The sequence below is a fragment of the Monodelphis domestica genome, chromosome 5 (genome assembly GCF_027887165.1).
Source record: "Monodelphis domestica isolate mMonDom1 chromosome 5, mMonDom1.pri, whole genome shotgun sequence".
Taxonomy (NCBI): Eukaryota; Metazoa; Chordata; class Mammalia; order Didelphimorphia; family Didelphidae; genus Monodelphis; species Monodelphis domestica.
The window spans coordinates 36779005-36803107 of NC_077231.1; the positions used below are offsets into that span (position 1 = coordinate 36779005).

At 38.8% G+C, this 24103-nt stretch overlaps 1 protein-coding gene across 7 annotated transcripts in view; it reads right to left on the reverse strand.

Moving 5' to 3' along the window:
* SPATS2 (spermatogenesis associated serine rich 2) overlaps positions 1-24103 on the reverse strand; it is a 173469-nt gene that overhangs the window by 117391 nt on the left and 31975 nt on the right. For 3 of the 7 annotated variants that reach the window (XM_056798314.1, XM_056798320.1, XM_056798318.1), the window contains exon 2: positions 23832-23885. The exons of the other annotated variants lie outside the window; for them this stretch is intronic. The gene's annotated coding sequence lies outside the window, so the exon portion shown is untranslated. The remainder of the gene's footprint in view (positions 1-23831; positions 23886-24103) is intronic. 7 annotated transcript variants of the gene reach the window in all.

The following is a 24103-nucleotide window of genomic DNA, read 5'->3' on the forward strand; positions in this document are numbered from 1 at the left end:
CTCAGAATCAAAGACTAAGAGATATGAGTAAAATGAAGAAAAATACAGAACACAGCAAAGAAACATTTTGGACTGAAAAGAATGCCAGAGAGCAAATCCAGAAGTACAGTCTCAGAGAAAAAAAACATTCTGGGCAATAGAACTATAAGAATACTTGGGAGAAATTAAACAAGATTAAACAAAATGGAAACCAGGAAGAAAAAATGGCAAGGAGAATGAATACCTTAGAACAGACAGTATTAAACTTTAGCTAAGAATTTAACTCTTTGAAAATTAGAATGGATCAAGTGGAAAACAATGATTCAATAATACAAGAAATATTAAAATAATAAAATTATTAATAAATTGTAAATGGACAGCACCAAGATGGTGGATATGGGGCAACCATCCAGGCAAAATCTCCCAACATTCCCCTTCAAACAACTTTAAAATTATGCCTTAAGTCAATATTGGAGCTAAGAACCAACAAAAAGTCAGAGTGATAATTTTTCCAGTTTAAGAAAACTTAAAAGAATTAGGCACAAGAAGTCTATAATACCGGGGAAGAGGTCTGGTGGAGATCTGTTGGGAGCCCCCACACACAGGGGTAATGGCAAAGGTGTCTGGGGTGGTGGCAGCAGCAGCCATGACAAAAGCTTTAGGAGCTCTCAGCTTAGAGATGGTAAGGAGGTGTTGGACATCTGGTCAGAAAGGGATTACACTGAGTACAACTGACACTGATTGGTATCTCTATTGCCAATTAGAGAGGAGTACTGGTGGTCAATCACAATGGAGCAGGGGACCTAGTCACAGTACCAAAGCTGGGGTATTAGTTCTTCTGGTTGCAGGGGACCAGGGATCTTTCCTGGGTTCCCAGGACACAGACCTACAGAGCAGAGACCACACCGCTTACCCAATCATACCACTTTGGAAGCACGAAGAACTGACAAACTACCTGAATCAGCTCTGAAAAGAGTAGCACAACAAAGCTTGAATAGCCTCTCCAACGCCAGGTGAGCAGAGCACCACTCTTACATAAAGTAAAGTCAAGAAATAGACTGTTTTGAAAGAAAGAGCAAACAACAAAAGAATTAATTTGACCATTAAAAAAAGCTGCTATTGTGATGGGGAAGATAAAAACTTAGAAAAACAGAACCAAAAAATACCAAAGAAAATACAACTTAAAAAACCTTTAAAAAGATACAAAAATTCACTGAAGAAAGGAACTTCTTGAAAAGCAAAATAGACCAAATGAGAAGAGGTGCAAAATCTTACTGAACAAAAGAATTTCTTAAAAATTAGAATTGGTGAAGTGGAGGTTAACAACTCCAAAAGATAAAGAAACAACAATAGCAACAAAAACAATATCATAGTCAAAAAATAAAAAAAAAGAAAATGTGAAATCTCATTGGAAAAACAAAAACAGATAATGATCAAGGAAAGATAACTTAAAAATTATTGGACTACCTTAAAGATATGATCAAAGGAGTCTACCTATCATATTTTAAGAAATAATCTAGATTAGAGAAATACAAATTAAAACAACTGAGGTACCACCTCACATCTATCAAATGAGCTATGACAGTAAGAGAAAGTGATAAATGTTGGAGGGAATGTTGGAGGCAAAATTGAGATACTATTGCATTGTTGGTGGAGCTGTGAACTGATCCAATTATTCTTGATGGTTATTTGGAACTATGCCCAATAAGTTATAAAGCTGTGAATACCCTTTGATCCAGTAATACCATTCTTTGGTCTGTATCCCCAAAAAAGATCATAAAAAAGGGGAATGGACCTACTTGTTCAAAAATATTTATAGCAGCTCTTTTTGTAGTGGCAAAGAATTAGAAATTGAGGGACTCTCCATCAATTGGGGAATGGCTAAAGAAATTGTGACATATGTTGTTGATGGAATATTATTGTGCTATAAGAAATTATGAGCAAGATGATTTCAGAAAAAGCTGGAAAGAGCTATATAAACCAATATAGAACAAAATAAGCAGAACTGGGAGAACACTGTACACAGTGACAACAATATTGAATGATGATAAACTAAAGAAATTTAGTTACTCTCAGCAATGCAATGATTTGGGACAATTCTGAGGGATTTATAATGGGGAATGCATTCTACCTCCAGAGAAAACTGTTAGGAGCTGGATGGATGTGGATCAAAGGATACTATCTTTCACATCAGTTTATTTATGGTTTATATGAGTGTGCTCTTACAGCAATGACCAAAATGGAAGTGTATTTTGCTATCATGATAATACATATATGGTCCAGAGCAAACTGCTTACCATTACAGAGGAAAGGAGATGGTTTGGATCTTATAATTTTGGAAAACATACATTGAAAATTATTATTTAATGTAATTGGGTAAATAAAATCTTTGAATTAAAAAAAGAAGAAGAAATAATCTAGGAAGGGCAACTATCACAATGGATAGGAAGCCAAGCATAAAGTTGGAAGGACATGGGTTCGACTCTGGTCCCGGGCACTTCTTAGTTCTGTGACCCTAGGCAAGTCATTTAAGTTCAATTCAGTCTTCTGTCTTAGAATTGATAATATTGATTCTAAGATGGAAGGTAAAGGTTAAAAAAAATAAAAATTGAAAGTATCCATAATCATCTCCTGAAAAAGATACCAAAATAAAAACTTTTAGGAACTTTATAGTCAAGATTCTAGAGCTCATGGGTTAAAGAGAAAATACTTCAAACAGCCAGAAAGAACAATTCAAATATTGTGGAGTGACAATGCTAACTGTAAAGTATTTTCTCTTTAAGATTTAGCTGCTGTCACATTAAAGGGTTGGTGAGCTTAGAATATGATTATTCTGGAAGACAAAGGAATTAGAATTACAACCAAGAATAAATTGTTGAGCAAAACTGAGTGTAATCCTTTGTGGGTATAGTGGAATGGATATTTAATTTAATAGAGGTAGCGATCTCAGACAAAGCAAAAACAAGACATAATTAAAAGGGATAATTGAGGAAATTACATTTTGCTAAAAAGTAGCATAGACAATGAAGTAATATTAAAAAATGTTAAAGATAAATTTCTGTGATTCTTTCTTTACCGTATTTCTTAAATATAAGTATAGAACTAAATAAATTTTATAAAAACAAGAGCCATTCCCCACTGGATAAATGTCAAAGGATATAAATGTAGTTTTCAGAAGAAGAAATAAAAGCTATCTACAGTATTAAAAAATGTTCTAAATCACTACTGGTTAGAAAAAAGCAAACTAAAGCAAACTCTGAGGTACTTACCTCATATCTATCAGAAATGACAAATGCTGATAAAGTTGGGGAGATGAAGAAAAACAGGCAAATTATGAATAGCAGGTGAAATAGGGTACTGGTTCAACCATTCTGAAGAACAGTTTGGAAATCTGCCCAAAGAGTTAACAAACTCTGCATACCCTTTAACCCAGCATTACTAGTCTGTACCCCAAAAATATCAAAGAAATTTAAGAATCAACTGGGGAATGGCTGAGTGTGCTATGATGAGGAGAGTGACTTCAGAATAGCATGACAAGGCCTATCTGAACTGATGAAAAGTTAAATAAAAGGAATCCGGGGAGAGGGGCAGCTGGGTGGCTCAGTGGATTGAGAGCCAGGACTGGAGACGGGTTCAAATCTGGCCTCAGATACTTCCCAGCTGCATGATCCTGGTCAAGTCACTTAACCCCCATTGCCTAGCCCTTACCATTCTTCTGCCTTGGAGCCAATATACATTATTGACTTCAAGACGGAAAAAATGGAATCCAAGGGATCATTATGCATAGAAATAGTCATGTTATAATGATGATCAATAGTGGAAGATTGGGCTATTTTGTTCAATACAATAACTAAATTCATGATGAAAAAATGTTATCTACCTCCAGAGAGAAAAATGATGAATCCTGGGTCTAAAAAGAAGTATAATTTTTCTCTTACTTTTTCTTGCTTTTAAAAAAATGGCCGGGGGCAGCTGGATGGCTCAGTGGATTGAGAGCCAGGCCCAGAGATGGGAGGTCCTGGGTTCAAATCTGGCCTCAGACACTTCCCAGCTATGTGACCCTGGGCAAGTCACTTAACCCCCATTGCCTGGCCCTTACCACTCTTCTGCCTTAGAGCCAATACCCAGTATTGAGTCTAAGATGGAAGGTAAGGGTTTAAAAAAATGGCTAATATGGAAATAAATTTTACATATTTCACATGTATATTTGATATACTATTTGCATTCTCAGTGGGTGGGGTAAATGTGGGAAGGAAGGCGAGAATTTAGAACCCAAACTTAAAAAAGAAAATGCTAAAAATAAATAAGTAATATGTTTTTAAAAGATTATCATCAGTTCTGCTTCTGTAATTTGAGACTTTCTCATCCACCTCCTATTCAGAATACCAACTGATCTCCTAATGAGACTCTGCTAGAAGCACTGTTTTAGGTTCCTTTGCCATCTCCATAAATGGGCCAAATCCTAGAAATCAGGAGTAGGATGAGAAGCAAAATGGACAACTAAGAAGATGGCAACACTCACCAAAAAGGCAATCAAGAATTAAGCTTATGATTCTCAGGAAACAAATGTGTATTGGTTATTATAATAAACTGTAAACCTACTTGCAACTTAGGCTTTAATAATGTGTAGTGGGAGGGGATGGAGAGAGGGAAAAAAGTATTTATTAAGTGTCCACATGTGCCAGGCACTGTGCTAAGTGCTTTACAAATATTATCTCATTTGATCCTCACAACAACCCTGGGAGGTAGGTTCTATCATTATCCCATTTTACTGCTGGGTAACTGAAGCAGACAGAATTAACCTCCACAGGGACACACAGTATTTGAATTCAGGTCTTCCTGACTTCAGGCCCAACACCATGAATTCATCTGGACTGGGAAAGCAAAGCTGAGTTCCCTTGACCACTTCTTGTGATACACGTGGCTCAGAACAGAAGGATGTGCACTTAAAGATGAAGAAACAATCTCTTTGTTGGTCCCTTGTTGCTAGTGATGGAAGTAAGGGATATCTATATTAAAAGGGATTGACCAATGAGCTAAGAAGAATGGCCCATTCAATAAACCATAAACTCACTGGAGAAACAGGCGGTGACACAAAGGGCGAAGAGGAGTAGAAGAGGGAGAATAGAGCCTGGAAGAGAATAGTTACAAGCAACACAAACTTTGGAAAGTGGATCTTGGGGAAACAAGGGGAATTCAGGGGAAGGATTAAAAAGAGAAAGAAAGTAAGAATCACAACTTCAGTTACAAATGACTTGGGGTAAATGGGCCAGATTTATCTATAGAGGGCAGCAGATAAATTGGAAAGCAGAATCCAAAAATGTTTTCTAAAAAGCACACTTGAAACACAAAAATTAAAATAGGAGCTATAGCAAATTTTATTCTAAATGAGGCAAATTTTAAAAATCAGATATAGCAATAGTGTTCTCAGACAAACCACAGTAAAAATAAACATGATCAAAAGAAATAAGTAAAGAAAATTCAATAAATGTCAAGTCACCACAGAAAACAAACATAAATACTTAATATATAAGAATAGTACCAATATAAGAGAAAGTTAATCAAATTACAGAGAGAAAAGAACAGAAAATAGTTAAAGAATTTAATGTGACTTTTTTTCTTAAACCCATACCTTCCATCTTGGAATCAATACTGTGTATTGGCTCCAAGGCAGAAGAGTGGTAAGGATCAGGCAAAGGGGGTTAAATGACTTGCCTAGGGTCATACAACTAGAAAGTGTCTGAGGCCAGATTTGAACCTGTCTCCAGGTCTGGCTCTCAATCCACTGAGCTATCCAGCTGACCCCTTAATGTGACTTTTAAGAAATAGACAAATCTCAAAAATTTTTTAAGAAGTTATGGATTTGAATAAAATTTTTTAAGTTACATATGGGGATACATATATATATATATATATATATATATATATATATATGTATACATACCCACACAATGTGTATGTGTGGGTGTATATCTATATAAAATTCTCAGTAGTATATAATAACTTTACAAAAACTGACCATATACCTCAAAAAAACCTCAAACAAATAAAATATTAAATATTTATTTTCCTGACCACTTTGCAATAACAATTATACTCAAAGGACCTTTGAAAGATGGATTCAAACTTAAAAGTAAATAAACCTAAAAAAAACTTGTTAAGTCATAGAAGAGGTGGCAGTTGAGTGGCTCAGTGGATTGAGGATCAGGCCCAGAGATGGGAGGGGCTGAGTTCAAAACTGACCTCAGACACTTTGACCCTGGGTAAGTCACTTAACCCCCATCACTTAGCCCTTACCCCTCTTCTTACCAATATACATATTGGTTCTAAGGCAGAAGGTAAGAGTTTTTAAAAAATTATAGAAGAGATCAAACAAAAAATAATTACATTAAAGAAAATAACAAGGAGAAAATAAACCAAAAATTTTAAGACTTAGCCAAAGAAATCTTTAAGAGAAAAAAAATGCAACCCTAAAACATTTTCTTCCAAAAAAGAAAGAACATATAAATGTAATAATGGGCATTCAAGTATTAAAAATCAGAAAAGCCACAAATAAAAAATTCTCAAACATAAAAATAGGAATTCTGAAAATCAAAGAGAAAAATAGAATACACAAAACCCACTGAAATGAGGAATAAATGTAGTAGTTAAAAATATGTAAATGGGGGGGGGGCAGCTGGGTGGTTCAGTGGATTGAGAGCCAGGTCTAGAGCAGGGAGGTCCTAGGTTCAAATCTGGCCTCAGACACTTCCTAGCTGTGAGACCCTGGGCAAGTCACTTAACCCCCAATTGCCTGGCCCTTACTACTCTTCTGCCTTGGAACCAATACACAGTATTGGTTCCAAGACAGAAGGTAAAGGTTTAAATAAAAATTGAATAAAATTTTAAATGTAAATTGTTTCATTTGAACAAAAAAGAAAAACCAATTTGTAATTATCAAAAATGAAAAAGGGAATTTGTAATAAATTAAAATTATGATATCATATTGTCCCAGGATTCCAAAGGACCAATGGTAAACTATAGTACCCATCTCCTGATACATAAGGCACAATGGACTTATAATAAAAAATGAAGCATATGTATTTTGGACATAGCCAATATGAAAATGTGTTTTGCTCCAGTAACATGTTTGTTACAAGGTTTTTCTTTTTTGTTTTTCAAAGGATTTTTTTAAATGTGTAAAAGCTGTTTTAGAATGTGTACAATGAACCCTCCAAAAACTAAATCAGAAGACAATAACATTTTAAAGATTAAATCAATAATATGTTTTAAACACAATACCACATTCAATATCAATACATGGAGAAACAGAACATATCAAAGTTAAAACTTTCTTGACTAAACACAAAATTGAAAACATCTCTTAATACTACTCGCCCCAGTGGAATTCTGGGTTATGCAAGGAAGCTTTTTTTCCAGCATCAGTTTAATCCCTTGATGCTATCAGGAAAAGGATAAAATTATACTACTAATAATCTCTATACTGAGGATTCATTCGGATTCTTCCAAAATCTTTCTCAGGCTTTTCTCATTTCATACAAATACTTCTGAAACAGGTAATCATTTTTTATGAAAGCAAAGAGACAACTTAGATTCAGAGATAATTTGTCTATGTCTTTTATAAATTCACTTTACTGTACTATCATTATGCTTCCAAAAATGCATTAGGCAAGCAGCAAACAATGCATTAAAATATTCTAAAAGATGTTGTACTTTTCATAGTCTCTGGTAGTGGGAGATGAATAAAATAACATTATCAGACTTTAGACCATGAAAACATTGTTCTATCCACACAGCCCCTTATAGACATGTTTAATGCATCATTCTGGGATAAGCCCAAAGTAGAACAAACAGCTGGGAAAAAATAAAATATAAGGAAATCTTTTTTCCAAGGAGCATTTTTAAATGGTCACAGCCTCAATGCTAGAAAGTCATCTAGTCAAACTCCCATATTTTACAGAAGAAAGAGGAGCTTCAAAGAAGTTAGGTGACTTATCCTAGAGCTAAGGAAAAAAATTTTTTTTACGGAATTAATCACCATTTTCACTATAGTATAGTAGTAGTCTCTCGGTGACCGAGAATGACAATTGTCTTTGTGCGTTATCATCTTGATGTACCCTCATGTGGCTTTGAAGTCCAAAGACTGAGGCGCAGAGTTTGTGGCACATGGGGCATGGGACGCCAGTTGTTACGGGAGGTGCGGTTGTGGCCTGGTGTCGGTGTTCACGCACAGCGGCAAGACGTCGACGTCGCTCATCTTCAAAGGTGGTGGCGGCATGGTGAATGTGGGTTTGCCAGCTGCTTCTGTCAGAGGCAGCGAGTTCTAGTTGTTTTGGTGTCATGCCAGCCCACTTCAAGTTGGACTTTAGCTGATCCTTGAATCTTCTCTTTGGTCGGCCTTGTTTCCTGAGTCCAGCTGACAGTTCACCGTAGAATACCTGTCTTGGTATTCGCTGTGGGTCCATGTGGATGACGTGTCCAGACCATCGTAGCTGGGCTTTGAGGACCAGGACTTCGATGCTGGTGGAGTTGGCTCTGTCGAGGACTTCCTGGTTGGTGATTCGGTCCTGCCATCGGATCCTCATGATTGACCGGAGGGAGCGTTGGTGGAATTGCTCCAGCTGTTTCATGTGCTTCCGGTACAGTGTCCATGTCTCGCAACCGTACAGGAGCGAGCTGAGGACCACTGCATTGTACACTTTGAGCTTCATCGCAGTGCTTACACCTCTGTGTTGGAGGACTTTGGAACGCAGCTGCCCGAGTGCCTAGCTGGCCTTTTGGATCCTGGCATTAATCTCGTGGTCTAGGGACCCGTTGTTGGCAATGGTGCTGCCCAGGTACTTGAAAGTGTTGACATTAGAAAGCTGTGTGCCATCGATTGTAATGCATGGCTGGTTAGTTGCCTCCCTGGTGCAGGTTGGAACAGCACCTCTGTTTTGCTGAGGCTGATAGTGAGACCAAACAGTTTTGTTGCGGTAGAGAACCTGTCCACAATGGTTTGAAGATGATTTTCTTGGTGGGCCATGAGAGCACAGTCATCTGCGAAGAGAGCTTCTAGGATGAGTCTCTCTGTTGTCTTTGTTTTTGCAGGCAGGCGGCAAAGGTCGAATAGTGAGCCATCTAGCCGGTATTTGATGTAGATGCCCAGGTCTAGATCCATCACAGCATATTGTAATCTTTGGGTGAAGAATAGATTTAATAGTACCAGAGCGAGGACACAGCCTTGTTTCATGCCCTTGGAGATGTTGAAGCGATCGAAAGTCTCTCCACCAGATAGGACTTCCCCTGTCATGTCGACATGAAAGAGCTGGATCAGTTTGATGAATTTTGCTGGGCAACCGAGCTTGCTGAGGATCACCCACAATGCGTCCCTGTTCACTGTGTCGAACGCCTTCATCAGGTCTATGAAGACTATGTAGACACTCAGGTTCTGCTCAAGGCATTTTTCCTGCATTTGCCTCACCGTGAAGACCATGTCAATGGTGCTGCGATCTGGTTGGAAGCCACATTGTGATTCAGGCAGGTTCTGCTCTGAAACAGATGACAGGAGTCTGTTGAGTATAACATGGGCGAGGATCTTTCCAGCAGTGGAGAGTAATGAGATGCCTCTGTAGTTGTCACAGGCTGCTCGTGCACCTTTGTTCTTGTATAGGGCTACAATGGAGGCATCTCTGAGTTCTGGGGGCATGTCTTCCTCTTCCCATATGCTGATCAGCACTATGTGGAATGCCTGGAGCTCCTTTCCATTTAAGGCCTTGTACACCTCGGTTGGGATCCCGTCTTTACTGGGTGCCTTGCCTGCACTCATTTGTTGAATGGCTTTTTGGACTTCCTCTATAGAAGGAGGGATGTCAAGTTGTTCAATGGTGCGGTTTTGGGGGATCTGGTCAAGGGCGCTTTGGTCGACTGACGAGGGTCAGTTGAGAAGCTAGCTGACTGAAGTGTTCTTTCCACCCGTTGCTGATGCCTTTTTTATCTTTTATGAGAGTGTCACTGTCAGAGGATAGCAAGGGAGTGGTGGTGGGTTTTAATGGCCCATAGACAGTCTTGAGGGCACTGAAAAATTGTTTGTAGTTTTTCATATCAGCAAACCGCTGGATTTCTTCTGCCTTTTTTTCCCCACCATCGGTCTTGCATCTTCCTGATCTCACGCTGCGCCGTGGCTTGGAGAGACTTGAATCTGTACTTTTTAGGAGCAGAGTTTGGGTTATTTTGCCACTCCATAAAGGCTTTGTTCTTTTTGCTCAATAGGTCTTCAATAGCAGTGTTGTTCTCGTCAAACCAGTCCTGGTAGTTGCATTGTTTGGGGCCTAGGACTGCCTTTGATGTTTCCTTCACTGTGTCTCTGAACTGGTTCCATTTCTCAGTTGAGCTTCCAGTGAGTGGTCCCTTGGCAGACAGCTTGTTGTCCAGGCAGGACTGGAATGTTTGCAAATAAGATGGATATCTTAGGTGACTCACATTGTAAAATGCACAAACTGTCTGGGCGTGTTTTGGATGGCGAGGCACAATGCGCATTTGAGGAGTCACTCTAACCAATCGGTGGTCTGTCCAGCCTTTAGCTCCTCTCATGGCTCTTGTGATTTGTACATCCTGGATGTCTCGCTGGCATACAATGATGTAGTCAATGAGATGCCACTGTTTTGATCGTGGGTGCATCCATGTTGTTTTATATTCGTTCGCCATTCTGAACACAGTGTTCGTGATGGTGAGTTCGAACTCTGAGCATTTGCTGAGTAGCAGTAGGCTGTTGTTGTTCATTTTGCCCACGCCATGTTTGCCAAGCACTCCTTTCCATCTTTCATGGTCCTGGCCAACACAGGCGTTAAAATCTCCCAGTAGTATCAGCTTGTCATTTGTGGGCACTGAGTGCAGGACGGCACTCAGGTCAGAGTAGAACTGCTCGATGGTCTCCTCTGTGCTGGTCAGTGTTGGGGCATATGTGCTGATAATTGTGGCATACCGGTCTTTGCTGAGAGGTAAACGGATCTTCATGAGCCTCTCGCTGATTCCCACAGACAAATCTGGCAGCTGTTTGAGCAAACTGGTCTTGATAGCCAGGCCAACACCATGGATTCTGTCTTCATTTGTGGCTCTACCTTTCCAGAAGAAGGTGTATCCAGTGGTGGGTTCGCTGAGTGATCCCTCTTCTGGTAAGAGTGTTTTGCTTAATGCTGTGATGTTGATGTTATATCACGCCAGTTCTTTACCGATTAGAGCTGTTCTTCTCTCAGGTCTTGGGGTATTCTCTCTATCAAGTAATGTTCTGATGTTCCATGCTCCTAGTAGGAGTTTCCTTGTATTTTGTTTCCTTTGATTTCGACCGCTTAAAGGGATGACCCACCAGCCTCGGTGTGCTGACCAGGTGTTTGTAGGGCAGGCAATGTTTGGGACACCTTTTCTAGACCCCTCCCTTGATTAGGGTGAGCAGTGCTGTCCTAGAGAGGGCTGCTCAGTCACCCAGGATGCTGCCAAACGTCCCTGCTGCCCTACAGGGCTGAGCGACCACTGGTCTGTGGGCCGCCTACGTGCAGGATCATGACTACAACTGCCAGTAGTCACCTCCACCTGTTGCGTCGCCACTCCCCCATCGCCACAGGTCTTGAAGAGGGTGGACGGGGTTAGGATAGATGAGTGTGCACAAAGATACTTGTGCGTGAAGGAGATTTAAGTGGAAAAGTCAGTGCACAGAGACAGTCCCACTCTCTCAGCATTGGAAGCCTGGGTCCAGTGGTACAAAAAGTCTTTACACCTGGAGACTTCCTCAGCTGCATTGGATGGCCATGTTGTCTTTTGTGCTCCAACATGCCCTAAGCACTCCACAGTGCTTTGCTGTGTCGCCCTCTCAGCCATTGAACCTTCTTATTGGTTTCTTCCACCTGTTCCGCCGAAGCAGTCTTCACATGCTGGGTGAGCAAAGCCCTGGTTCACCAGGGGTCAACAACCTGATGGCTACCCTCACAAGGTTTAGCCGGCCTGTTGAAGCCATTGCCCGGGGTGTGGCCGCTGCCGCCTGCTAGCAGCTACTGGGAGCCACAAATGACAGCTGGGTGTCAGGTGAGGGTCAGAGGCTGGAGAGCTGCCCTAAGAGGGCACGATGAGTCCTCCATACCAGAGATACTATCCTATCCCTCCCTGAACATCCCATACACCATTTTTACTAAGTCCAGGCAATTACAGTTTGGTTCCAGTAACTGTAATTAGTTGGTTTTTTTTTTTATTTAAACCCATACCTTCCATCTCAGAATCAATACTGTGTATTGGTTCTAAGGCAAAAGAGTGGTAAGGGCTAGGCAATGGGGTCTGTGAGGGTCACAGAGTTAGGAAGTGTCTGAGGCCACATCTGAATCCAGGCCCTCCCAACTCTGGGTCTGGCTCTCAATCCATGGAGCCACCTAGCTGCCCTCGTAATTAGGTTGTTGTTTTTTTTAAATTCTTCCTAGTTCTTCCCAATGTCACACCACACCATAAAATCAGTCTATAAATATTTATTAAGCACCTACTATGTGCAGGGCATTGTATTTTCAACATTGGAAATTCAAAGAAAGGCAAAAAATAGACCCTGTCCTCAAGAAGCACTGTTTGTTTAATGGAGAAGAAAATATGCAAACAACTATACACAAATGCTAGATAGACAGATTAGATGACAAATTAGAAATAATCAGCGGAGGGAATAAGTTTTATAAAGTGTCTAGTAGATGCCAGGCATCAATACTAAGTGCTTTTTACAAATACCATAACATTTCATCCTAGAATTACAATAGATTTTATTTTAGGCAGTAGAATTAAGGGGATCAGGTAAGGATTCCTATATGTATGAATTTAGCTGGGACTTGTAAGAAACCAAGAGGCAGAGATGAAAGAGAGAATTCCAGGCATGAGGAACAGTCAGTAAAAATACTCAGAGTAAAGAGTCTTGCCGCTGCACGTGAACGCCGACACCAGGCCACAACCGCACCTCCTGTAACAACTGGCGTCCCATGCCCCATGTGCCACAAACTGTGCGCCTCAGCCTTTGGACTTCAAAGCCACATGAGGGTACCTCAATAGATGATAATGCACAAAGACAATTGTCATTCTAGGTCATCCAAAGAGACTACCACTAAAGAGATAGAATGTCTTGTTCAAAGAGGCCAGAGTCACTGGATCAAAGAATTCCAAGGGAAAGAGGAAGTTATGAAAGGCTTTGAATGTTCAACAGAGCATTTTATATTTGATCCTGAAAATGAAAAGGTGTCACTGATATCTATGTAATTAGGGTCAGGGAAGAAGAAGAAGAAGACATGGTTAACTTGAACTTTAGCAACATTTTTTAGGCAGCAGAGTGGAGAAATGGATTCCAAATGATAGATTTCTTGTGGCAGAAAGATCAACCAACAAGTTACTGCATTAGTCCAGGTGTGAGGTGATACAGGTCTGCATTGCAACCAGTGGTAGTATCAGAGAGATGACAGTATTTGGCACAGTTTTATTAAAAAGTTCTGATCTTATTCATGTATGGATATTTTTCCAACATTAAAAAAAAAAAAACCTGCAATAATCTTGTCAGCCAGTAGACTTCTTTAATTGCCCTAAACTCAAGAATGTTTTAAGAAAACCAAGAAAAGACTCTGATGCAAGAACATTGAGAAAAACAGAATCACTACATGGAAAAATTCACCATTCCAAAATAAACTCTCTCAGAGTGGGAGGAAGTAGATGGTAACTCTAACCTTCCACCATCTAAGCTACCGTTTAATTCTCCATGTTATCATGAGATGTTGTGGGTTGACACTCTGAAATGTATACCTCTATATATGTAGTCTACTACAAAGAAAAAAATAATGCCCATCATTATTGACTTTATTTCTTCCATGTGAAAGTAGAGAAGGGAAGAATGCAGTGATCAGCAAATTAAAGAACAGCAAGAAGAAAAGGGGAAACAAACCAAGAGAGAGCCCAAAAAAACACTACAGTGTACTGAATTTTCCTCTTACACCCCACCCTTCTCACCAAATTATAAACTCTTTGAGGTATTCTTTCTTGTAGTACAGTGCAATTGAATTCTTGTTCATCTCTTCTGGAATAGGCAGGAGAAAACCAGGAGTTCTGGGAGGCTGAGCAAGACAATCTCCCCAACTATCTGTATCATTCACATTTTACCAAAACTCTGATGAGGCAGATGATTGAGAAGAAGGTGAACAGAGCCTATTTGCTTGGACTAATGATTTAGAGAATAGTCCACATATTTACAAATAAGAAAACAGAGGCCCAGAGACAGCAACTTGCTCCACTTGACTTGCCAAGGGTCTGGAATGGAACTTCGTCCTCATGTCTTCAATGCTTTTTCCACTATAACACCCTCAAAATCTCCTCTCTTATTAGCATCCTTATTTCTATCAAGGGCACCACCATTTAATCAGTCATGAAGACCTTCGCCTCTTTCTTCAGTCTCACCCCACATTATGCAACAGTTGCTTATTATACCGCTAATCCACTAGCCCAAAGTCTATATCTTGTTTGGCCTATTTCAACAAGTCTCTTGCCTCCATTATCATCTCCCACATAGCTATAAAATTTTGGAATCACAGAATCATAAGTCTGACCAATATTTCTTGGCATACAATAGTGCTGTAATGTTTCAAAGCTGAATTTCAGTCTATCAGTTTCTTCTTGCTCAACCTCCTTATTAAAAGCATGCTAATTAAACTGATCTTTTAGCAGCTGATTACTCCTCCATGATTCTGTGAAGTCACACTTCAGTAAGCACCAATTCAGTGCTAGTTGAGTATATTTTGAAACAATAACAATATAATAGCTACCATTTATATAGTGTTTTAAGGATTATAAGTCCTTTAAATGTTATTTCATTTGATTATCACAACAGGCAAGTGTTATTATTATCCTCATTTTAGCTGAGGAAACTGAGAACGAGAGGTTAACAGCAGAGACAGCTAAGTGGCTCTGTGGATGGAGAGCGAGTCCTGGAGACAGGAAGTGCTGGGTTCAAATCTAGCCTCAGACATTTCCTAGTTATGTAATTCTGGGCAAGTCACTTGATCCCATTTACTTCTTACTCTTCTGCCTTGGAATGGATATTTAGTATCCATTCTAAGACAGAAGGTAAGGGTGGTGGTGTTTTTAATTTTTAAAAGACAGATTAAGTGACTTGACCAGAGTCACAGAGTTTATGTCTGAAGAAGGATTCAAATTCAGTCTACTTGACTTGAAATTCAGCAGTCTACCCTCTATACCACCTAGAGAGTTTTTTATTATTGAATATTAAGTATTGGTAACAGGTGATATAATTGAAAGTGTTTAACAAAACAAAGCAGGGTGGTATAACAGGGTCCAAAATTATTCAACTTATTTTTCTGCAACCATACCCAAGGAACTTGGAAACTCAATAAATTACATACCTTTACCCTTGATTAGCTAGCAAAGCTGGTAAAGGTAGGATATGTTTGATAAAGTTCAAAATATAAATAGGGGAATACTTCCCTATTTGATAAGAATGGCTAGGAAAACAGGAAAGCGATTTGGCAGAAATTAGTGAACTAACACTTTACACCCTCATTGGCAAACTGGTGGCACGTTTGCACAGCTGGCACTTTTGTTCCCCTTCTTTCTAATGTTTGAGGACATTTTTGCATGCCCCACCCCTGTCTAGCCTGCTATAAGATTAAAATTAATATCCAATAACTCCAAGTACTATATTTTAAAGATTTATTAATAATCACTTGAAGTAGTGGAAATAAAAAAATAAAAGTAAAGCTGCATAAAGAGAAGTTTTTCCCAACCTCAATAGCGGGAGAAGAAAGTGCAAGGGTGGAGTTACAGAAACTTCTTATCTCCAAACCTTAATGACATAACATGAAGTCAAAAGTAGGATTCTGGTAAATGGAGTCCTGGGGTACAAAATTCTAATTACACAATCCCCTCTATGATTCCAATGGAAAACAAGCATGTAGAAATCTCCTGTGCCTAGTTTCCCCATGGAATCACTTCACATAACCAACTTATAACTATAGATTTTTAACTAGAGCTACATACAATATTACACTCTCTAAGGGGAGATTATAATAATATGGGGATAAGAGAGAAATAAAAGAGAAAAAGAATGAAACCATTGTTAAGTGCATGGACAAAAAAACAATTAGGGGGCAGTCCCCTAATTTGGCATAAGGATGTACATTCAAAACAAATGCATTCAACCCCCCACAGTTCAAATTTCACTACATCCCAAAGTTCATTCTGGATCTTTTTGTGCAGTGTGTGGTTTCTGCAGGCATCTTCATGGCACCTTCTCCAAACAGTTCACTTTCTGGATTCTGGGAGATAGCAAGTTTCTTATCCTAAAATTACTCTAAAAAAATTTTTTAATTTTGCATTATAGGATAATAATATAGTCCCCCCCTTGCCCCCCAGGAGTGTGTTGTCAAACACACAGATCACTCGGAGATACATGGGTGAGTTATGAGGTAAGTGAATCAATTGTCAATAGAAATAAAAAACATTTTTAAAAATCCAAAGAAAAAAGAAAAAAATAACTTCTGGATAAAATATCAAAGTCTTATGTGTAAAAACTCTAAGGAAAAATAAATCTATAACAGGTCCTTGAATCAGGGCCAATTAAAGTGATTTATGTCTCACAAGCCTATAGTAGCAATTATATACTTACTCAATCAGCAGCCAGGACTACAGAAAATTGCCACACTGTGAAAGAAAGAAAAGAGACTAGATTTCGAAGCGGGCGAGAAATAGCATTATCTGGTCTGATTTTACTTTTGCTCTTAGGGATATGGGAGACAGAATGGCCGCTAGACAGAGGTACTTGGTAGAAGTGTTGATCTGTCACAAGGGAATCCTGCATCTGATCTTGTAAAGAGCCACTTCCTCAAACCCCCAACAAAGTTCAAGTCCCCTGTCTTGGCACAGAATCTCATCAATCCCACCGGGATTGGTTGGTATCCTTGACCTTTTGCTCACTGGCACTGTGCAGGTTAACTTTGTGCTCCTTATTAGCACTGTGATCCCTTCTCCTGGAATCAGACACAATTATTGAGTCAAGTTCCATAATACTTAACAGTCAATGGTAGTTTTCCATAATCTAAAGATTTTGGGTAGGTGTTGACATTAGGGCTAATGGACATTTTAAATACTGGAAAATCAAAAAGCCATTAATAATGGTAACATGTGCTTGAAGTACAAAAAATGAGAGAAAAAAGAAAACTGAAATGCTGTAATGTACATAACAAGGAAAAATAATATTTTTTAAATAATCAAATATATATATATACATATATATATATATAGTTCACAATCAATGACACACTGTGTCAGCCAAAGAGAGGCAGAGTACAAAGGTTTCTCACCCAAAAATGAGATCCATTTCCTTTTTAACTTGGCCATGATTCACAGTGAGTGCAAATGATTTTCACTAAATAACAGCTTTATAAAACAATAGTATAACGAGTAATGCACATTCAAAGAAGTACAAAAATTCCCAAATCACAAGAGCCATATGATTCAAATGAGTTGCTGTAAGACATTTAAAAAAAAACCTTTGAAGCTCATAGATACTTGCCACAAGTTCTCCAGATCTAGCTAATCTTTCAATCTTGGTAGGGATATTTTTTAACAAAGTCTAATACTTCTATCATTCCAAAATTTGGTAGGAGAGCCCAGAAAGCCTCTGTTCTGCTGATGAAAACCTTTTGGGTTTAAAATGTCACAAAGAATCTAGGTCATTCTGTCCCAGATCTCAAACAATACTATAAAGCAGTGGTCATCTAAACAATTTGGTACTGGCTAAGAGACAGAAAGGAGGATCAGTAGAATAGACTCGGGGTAAATGACCTCAGCAAGACAGTCTATGACAAACCCAAAGACCCCAGCTTTTGGGACAAAAATCCAATATTTAATAAAAACTGCTGGGAAAACTGGAAGACAGTGTGGGAGAGAATAGGTTTGGATCAACACCTCATACCCTACACCAAGATAAACTCAGAATGGGTGAATGACTTGAACATAAAGAAGGAAACTATAAGTAAATTAGGTGAACACAGAATAGTATACTTGTCAGATCTTTGGGAAAGGAAAGACTTTAAAACCAAGCAAGACTTAGAAAGAGTCACAAAACGTAAAATAAATACTTTTGACTACATCAAATTAAAAAGGTTTTGTACAAACAAAACCAATGTAACTAAAATCAGAAGGGAAGCAACAAATTGGGAAACAATCTTCATAAAAACCTCTGACAAAGGTTTAATTACTCAAATTTACAAAGAGCTAAATCAATTGTACAAAAAAATCAAGCCATTCTCCAATTGATAAAAGGGCAAGGGACATGAATAGGCAGTTTTCAGATAAAGAAAACAAAAATATTAATAAGCACATGAAAAAGTGTTCTAAATCTCTTATAATCAGAGAGATGCAAATCAAAACAACTCTGAGGTATCACCTCACACCTAGCAGATTGGCTAACATGACAGCAAAGGAAAGTAATGAATGCTGGAGGGGATGTGGCAAAGTCGGGATATTAATGCATTGCTGGTGGGGTTGTGAATTGATCCAACCATTCTGGAGGGCAATTTGGAACTATGCCCAAAGTGCAATAAAAGACTGTCTGCCCTTTGATCCAGCCATTGAGTGCTCGGTTTGTACCCCAAAGAGATAATAAGGAAAAAGACTTATACAAAAATATTCATCTTTGTGGTAGCAAAAAATTGGAAAATGAGGGGATGCCCTTCAATTGGGGAATGGCTGAACAAAATGTGGTATATGTTGGTGATGGACTACTATTGTGCAAAAAGGAATAATTAACTGGAGGAATTCCAGGGAGACTGGAACATTCTCCAGGAACAACTCCAGGAAGTGATGCAGAGCAAAAGGAGCAGAACCAGGAAAACACTATACACAGAGACTGATACACTGTGCTACAATCAAACGTAATGGACTTCTCCATTAGTGTCAATGCAATGTCCTTGAACAATCTGCAGGGATCTAGGAGAAAAAACACTATCCACAAGCAGAGGACAAACTGTGGGAGTAAAAACACCGAGGAAAAGCAACTGCTTGACTACAGGGGTTGAGGGGATATGATTAAGGAGAGACCCTCTAAATGAACACCCTAATGCAAATACCAACAACATGGAAATGGGTTCAAATCAAGGACACATGTGATACCCAGTGGAATTGCGTGGCAGCTATGGGAGGGGTGGTAGGAGAGGAGGGGGAGGAAAAGAAAAAGATCTTTGTTTCCAATGAATAATGTTTGAAAATGACTAATTCCAAAAAATGTTTAAAAGGGGGGAAAAAAGAATCTAGGTCATTCTGGTGGAAGGGTAGAGTAAGCTGAAGAGTTACAAATATAAAAAATCATGCAGGAGCCACTAGGTTCCATTGGAAAATCCTTCCCACCTCAAGGATGGAATTATAACCCATCACAGGATAACCAAGCTCCTTAGGAAACCTCCCTCCTATGGTATGAGACTATAACACTGTAAAAGTCATGTATTTATATGTCCCATCCATTGCAATGTGGAGGTGAGGACTACAATAGTGAGAAACACTTCAGATGTCTCATTCATTACATTTTTAATAAATGTGGAGGTGGGGAATACAATAGTACTATTGCACTTCACTTCAACTACTAAATGGACCCTTACCTTTTGTTACCAACAACTCATCAGTCAGAGGTAGTGGTGCTACTAGATATCTAAAAAATCATTTATATGGATTTTACAATGTTATTTTCTCCAGACCAGTCATAGGGATGGGTAGAAATAAAGACAATGTAACAGCACATATTGCTAATGGCCAAAACACAATAGCAGACTATTAGATTAGATTAATATGTGAATTTAACAAAATTAAATCTTGAAACAATCAGCAAATATAATATATGTGACAGGACACTGGCACTGAATTCTAGAGTCCTTTTTTTACCATTCTGATAGCTGCATTACAGCCTTCTTCAGTATTTGGAGGGGAACAAACTGACACAATTAACATCAATAAGACAATGGGGTCTGAAAAGGCTTAAAATTCACCTCCAGATTCATAAGGTTCCTTCCCCTCCCAAGTATCACCATCCATCTGGATTCCTTTAGTCACACTTCTGGGGTTACCCATACGCACACTGGACATAGTGTAGATGAATTCCATATCAGATGTGTAGCAGAGAATGGGCAGGCCAAAATAGCAAGGGGGTGTAGTGTGAACTTTAGATTCTCAGTCTAACAAAAATCAGGAAATTGTGATTTTAGATTACACCACCCTACTAGTCTAACAAAATCAGGAATGTCTACACCCATACTTAAGGATTAAGTATTTAGGAGGATGGCCTATGATAGACATGTGCTAGCAAATGGCAAATCAGAAACAACTGACAGACCCCTGGGCTGTCCTAAGTCAAGCCTAAGATATCATTGGTACATGTGAGACGCAGGAAAGTGATGTAAAACCATCTATATATTTCATGTCACTCCCTCTCTTGGGCCTCTTTGACGGCTGGTGGCAGCTGGCTGAGTAGTTCGACATCTTGGTGTGGCAGCTGCTATTGTCCAGTTTTTAGTGGTGAGTTTTCCTTGATACCATACTGGAGGAAGCCTAGTAACCTAGTTTGGTGAGGCACCTTCTCTGAGATCTCTCGAAGTTTTAGGCTGATTCGTTCTCTTTTACCTTCCAAACACTATCCACTTAGAAGCTTCTAATCTTCTTCAGAAACCTTGTGGCGGAGGATTTTGGATTCCCCCTTGCACAGGCCAGATGGGAGAAATCCTATATCCTCTCCCTCTTTCTTCTCCTTGGTTTCTTCCCTATGTATTGATTAAACCACCATATATTTCCAAACTAATTTGGGTATTTTTATTTGGAATATCCCCTGGTGACCAAAAATTAAATTTAGATTAGGTCACGACCCTAAATTATCCTTACAGTTGGCAGATGAATCTCCCCTCTGAATCTCAAGCTTACTCAAGCTATCAACTACAAGGTATCCTATCAAAACAAGAATCCCCAGGAACAGTAGCAAGAAAACAGCTTAAAGCTATAAGTTGTGTGAGCTCAGTAAGGCTCTCTGGAAATGGAAGCTGTCTGAAATAGGTAGGAAACTGGGCCATGCTTGCAATCTCTACTTCCTGTCCATAGGTGGCACTACCCTAGTATGCACCAACTAAGAGTAAAAGTCTCACAAGGAATGTTTGGGGGAAGAGTTCCATCCCTTCCCCCCACAGGGGTAAGACCAGCAACCTTGTAATACCACAGTTCCAACCCCCAAACCCAGGAGAATGGAAGCCCTCCTGGGGTTAGCTGGGGTTGGGGTGGATAGCATGGATTGGCTGCTCCATGCTGTGTTCCCCTGCTGAAAAGTGGCTAGCAAAGGTTTGAAAATCTCCTGGGTGTAGAAGGGGATAGCCTAAAAGGATTTGGATCTCACCCATCTGGCAGCATAAGGAGGGTGCTTCCAAACAGCTCTCAGACCATTGGACAAACAACAGTGGTAGGGAAGCCATGGCGGAAGTGAAAGGAGTGACAGTGCGAGCTGCAGTAGCTTGCACACTGCAATAGCTTGTGGACAACCCACAAAAAACAAACAAACAAAAAAAAACCAGGGAGAAAAGCAGCTTATCAGCAAGGAGCAAAATTTATCTGCTCCCTATCCTTTACTCAAAGGCTTTCTTAAAAAAAAAAAAATTCAAGGATTCTATCTCTTCATGGTTCATCAGAAATGTAAGATTAAAATTAATATCCAATAACTACAAAATATTATATAAGATTTATTAAAAACCACTTGAAGTAGAAAAAATAAAAAGATAAAAGTAAAGCTGCATAAAGAGAAGTTTTTCCCGACCTCAATAGCAGGAGAAGAGAGCACCAGGGCAGGGTTACAGAAACTTTTTTTATCCCCAAAATGTAAGAACGTAATGTGAAGATGAAAGTGGGATTCTGGGAAATGGAATCCTGGGATACAAAATTCTAATTACACACTCCCAAAGCAAGCACTTTCTCTCAACTCTCTCTAATAATAAGGGGATGACAGACTGTTTGAATTTGCACTAGAACTGGGAAAAGGTTAACCAAACTACCTTACAACATATTTCACAATATTTTGTAAGAAGTTAGGTGATCCTCTAGACAATATAAAATATTTGGAAATCTATTTGCCAAGACAAACTTGGGAATTATCTGAACACAACTACAAAACACTTTTCACACAAATAAAACTAGATCTAAACAATTGGAAAAACATGAATTGCCATAACTATAAAACTACCAAAAAACTTTTTGATAGAATTAGAAAAAATTATAAAAAGGTTCATATAGAAGAACAAAAGGCTAAGAATTTCTAGGGAACTAATGAAAAAAATATGAAGGATGGTAGCTTAGCAGTACCAGATATCAAACTACTATAAAGCAACAATCATCAAAATAATCTTGTATTAGAGAAAATGACCACAACAACATAATGTTTGATTAACCCAAAGATCCCAGCTTTTGGAATAAAAACTCATTCTTTAACAAAAACTGCTGGGAAAATTTGAAAACAGTATGGCAGAAGATATATGATTTGGATATAACAAGTGATACCATAACTAAATTAAGGGAACATTAGGATAGATTACCTGGCAGATCTTTGGAGAAGAGACGAATTTATGACCAAACAAGAGGGCATTATAAGATGCAAAATAAGTAATTTTGATTATATTAAATTTAAAAGGTTTTGTACTAACAAAATCAATGCTACCAAGACGAAAAGGGAAAGAAACAGGGAAAAAATTGTAACTAATTTCTCTGATAATGGTCTAATTTATTAGATTTATAGATAACTAAGTCGAATTTATAGGAAGACAAGCCATTCCTCAAATGGTCAAAGGATATGAACAAGCAATTTTCAGTAGAAGAAATCAAGGCTATCAATAATCACATAAAAATATTCTAAGGCTCCCCCATATCACCTACCACACACTGGCATGGTCAGAGCAAGGGCCCAGGCAATCTTTAAATTCTCAAGGGCTGGCTGAAAGCACCAACAGACTTAACTGTGAGGGCAGTGCAAAACCATGGCAGCGAGACTTTCAATGAAAGCACAGAGCCTGGGCAGCAGAGCACAGAGACTGGGCAGAAACAAGGCTATCCATAACAGAGGCAGAAGGGACTAGAAAAGTAGCCTTAGGGAAAAATAGTGTAAAGCAATGCTATACAAAGAACATAAAAGACTTCTGACTGGGAGATACTACCAAAGCACAGCCCTGCAAGACAGAAGCTAAGAAAGCAATGTCCACCAATCAAGCAGGACCCCAAACCACTAGTAGCAAAAGGAATAAGCAGCACCAAAAAATGCTTTTGACCCTGGATAATTTCTATGGAGAAAAAGCAAAAAAACAGAAGCAACAGCAGAGAGTGAAAAACAATCAAACACACCCAAACTGAAAAAAAAAAAAAACGGAAATTGCTAACAAGCTCTCAAGGAACTCAAAAAAGAAGTTCAAGAACCAAGTAAGAAAGATAGAAGAAAATGGGAAGAAAAGTGTGTGTGTGTGTGGGGGGGGGGGTAGGGTTAAAGTAATGCAAAAAGAAAATAACAGCTTAAAAGACAAAATTGATCACATGAAAAAAGAGACACTGGAATCAAATGAAGTAATAAGCAAATTGGAGAACAGATTGACCTGCTGGAAGCCATGAAAAGCAGAAAAGACCAAACTGAAAAGGGAAATCAAAAGATAACAACTGAAAATCAGTCTTTAAAGACTAGAATTGGGAAAGTAGAAGCTAATGATCTCACAAGATAGTAAGAATTAATAAATCAAAACGAAAAGAATGAAAAAATAAAAGGAAACACAAAATATCTCATTGAAAAGACAACTGACCTGGAAAACAGATCCAGGAGAGCGAATTTGAGAATTATTGGTCTCCTTGAAAGCCTGGAAAAGAAAAAAAAAAGCCTTGACATTATATTACAAGAAATTATCCCAAAAAACTGCCCTGATATTCTTGAACAAGAGGGCAAAATAGACATTGAAAGAAACCACAGATCACCCCACACACATTGAATCCTCAAAAGACAACCCCCAGAAATATAATGGCCAAATTCAAGAGCTTCCAGGCCAAGGAGAAAACACTATGAGCAGACACAAAGAGA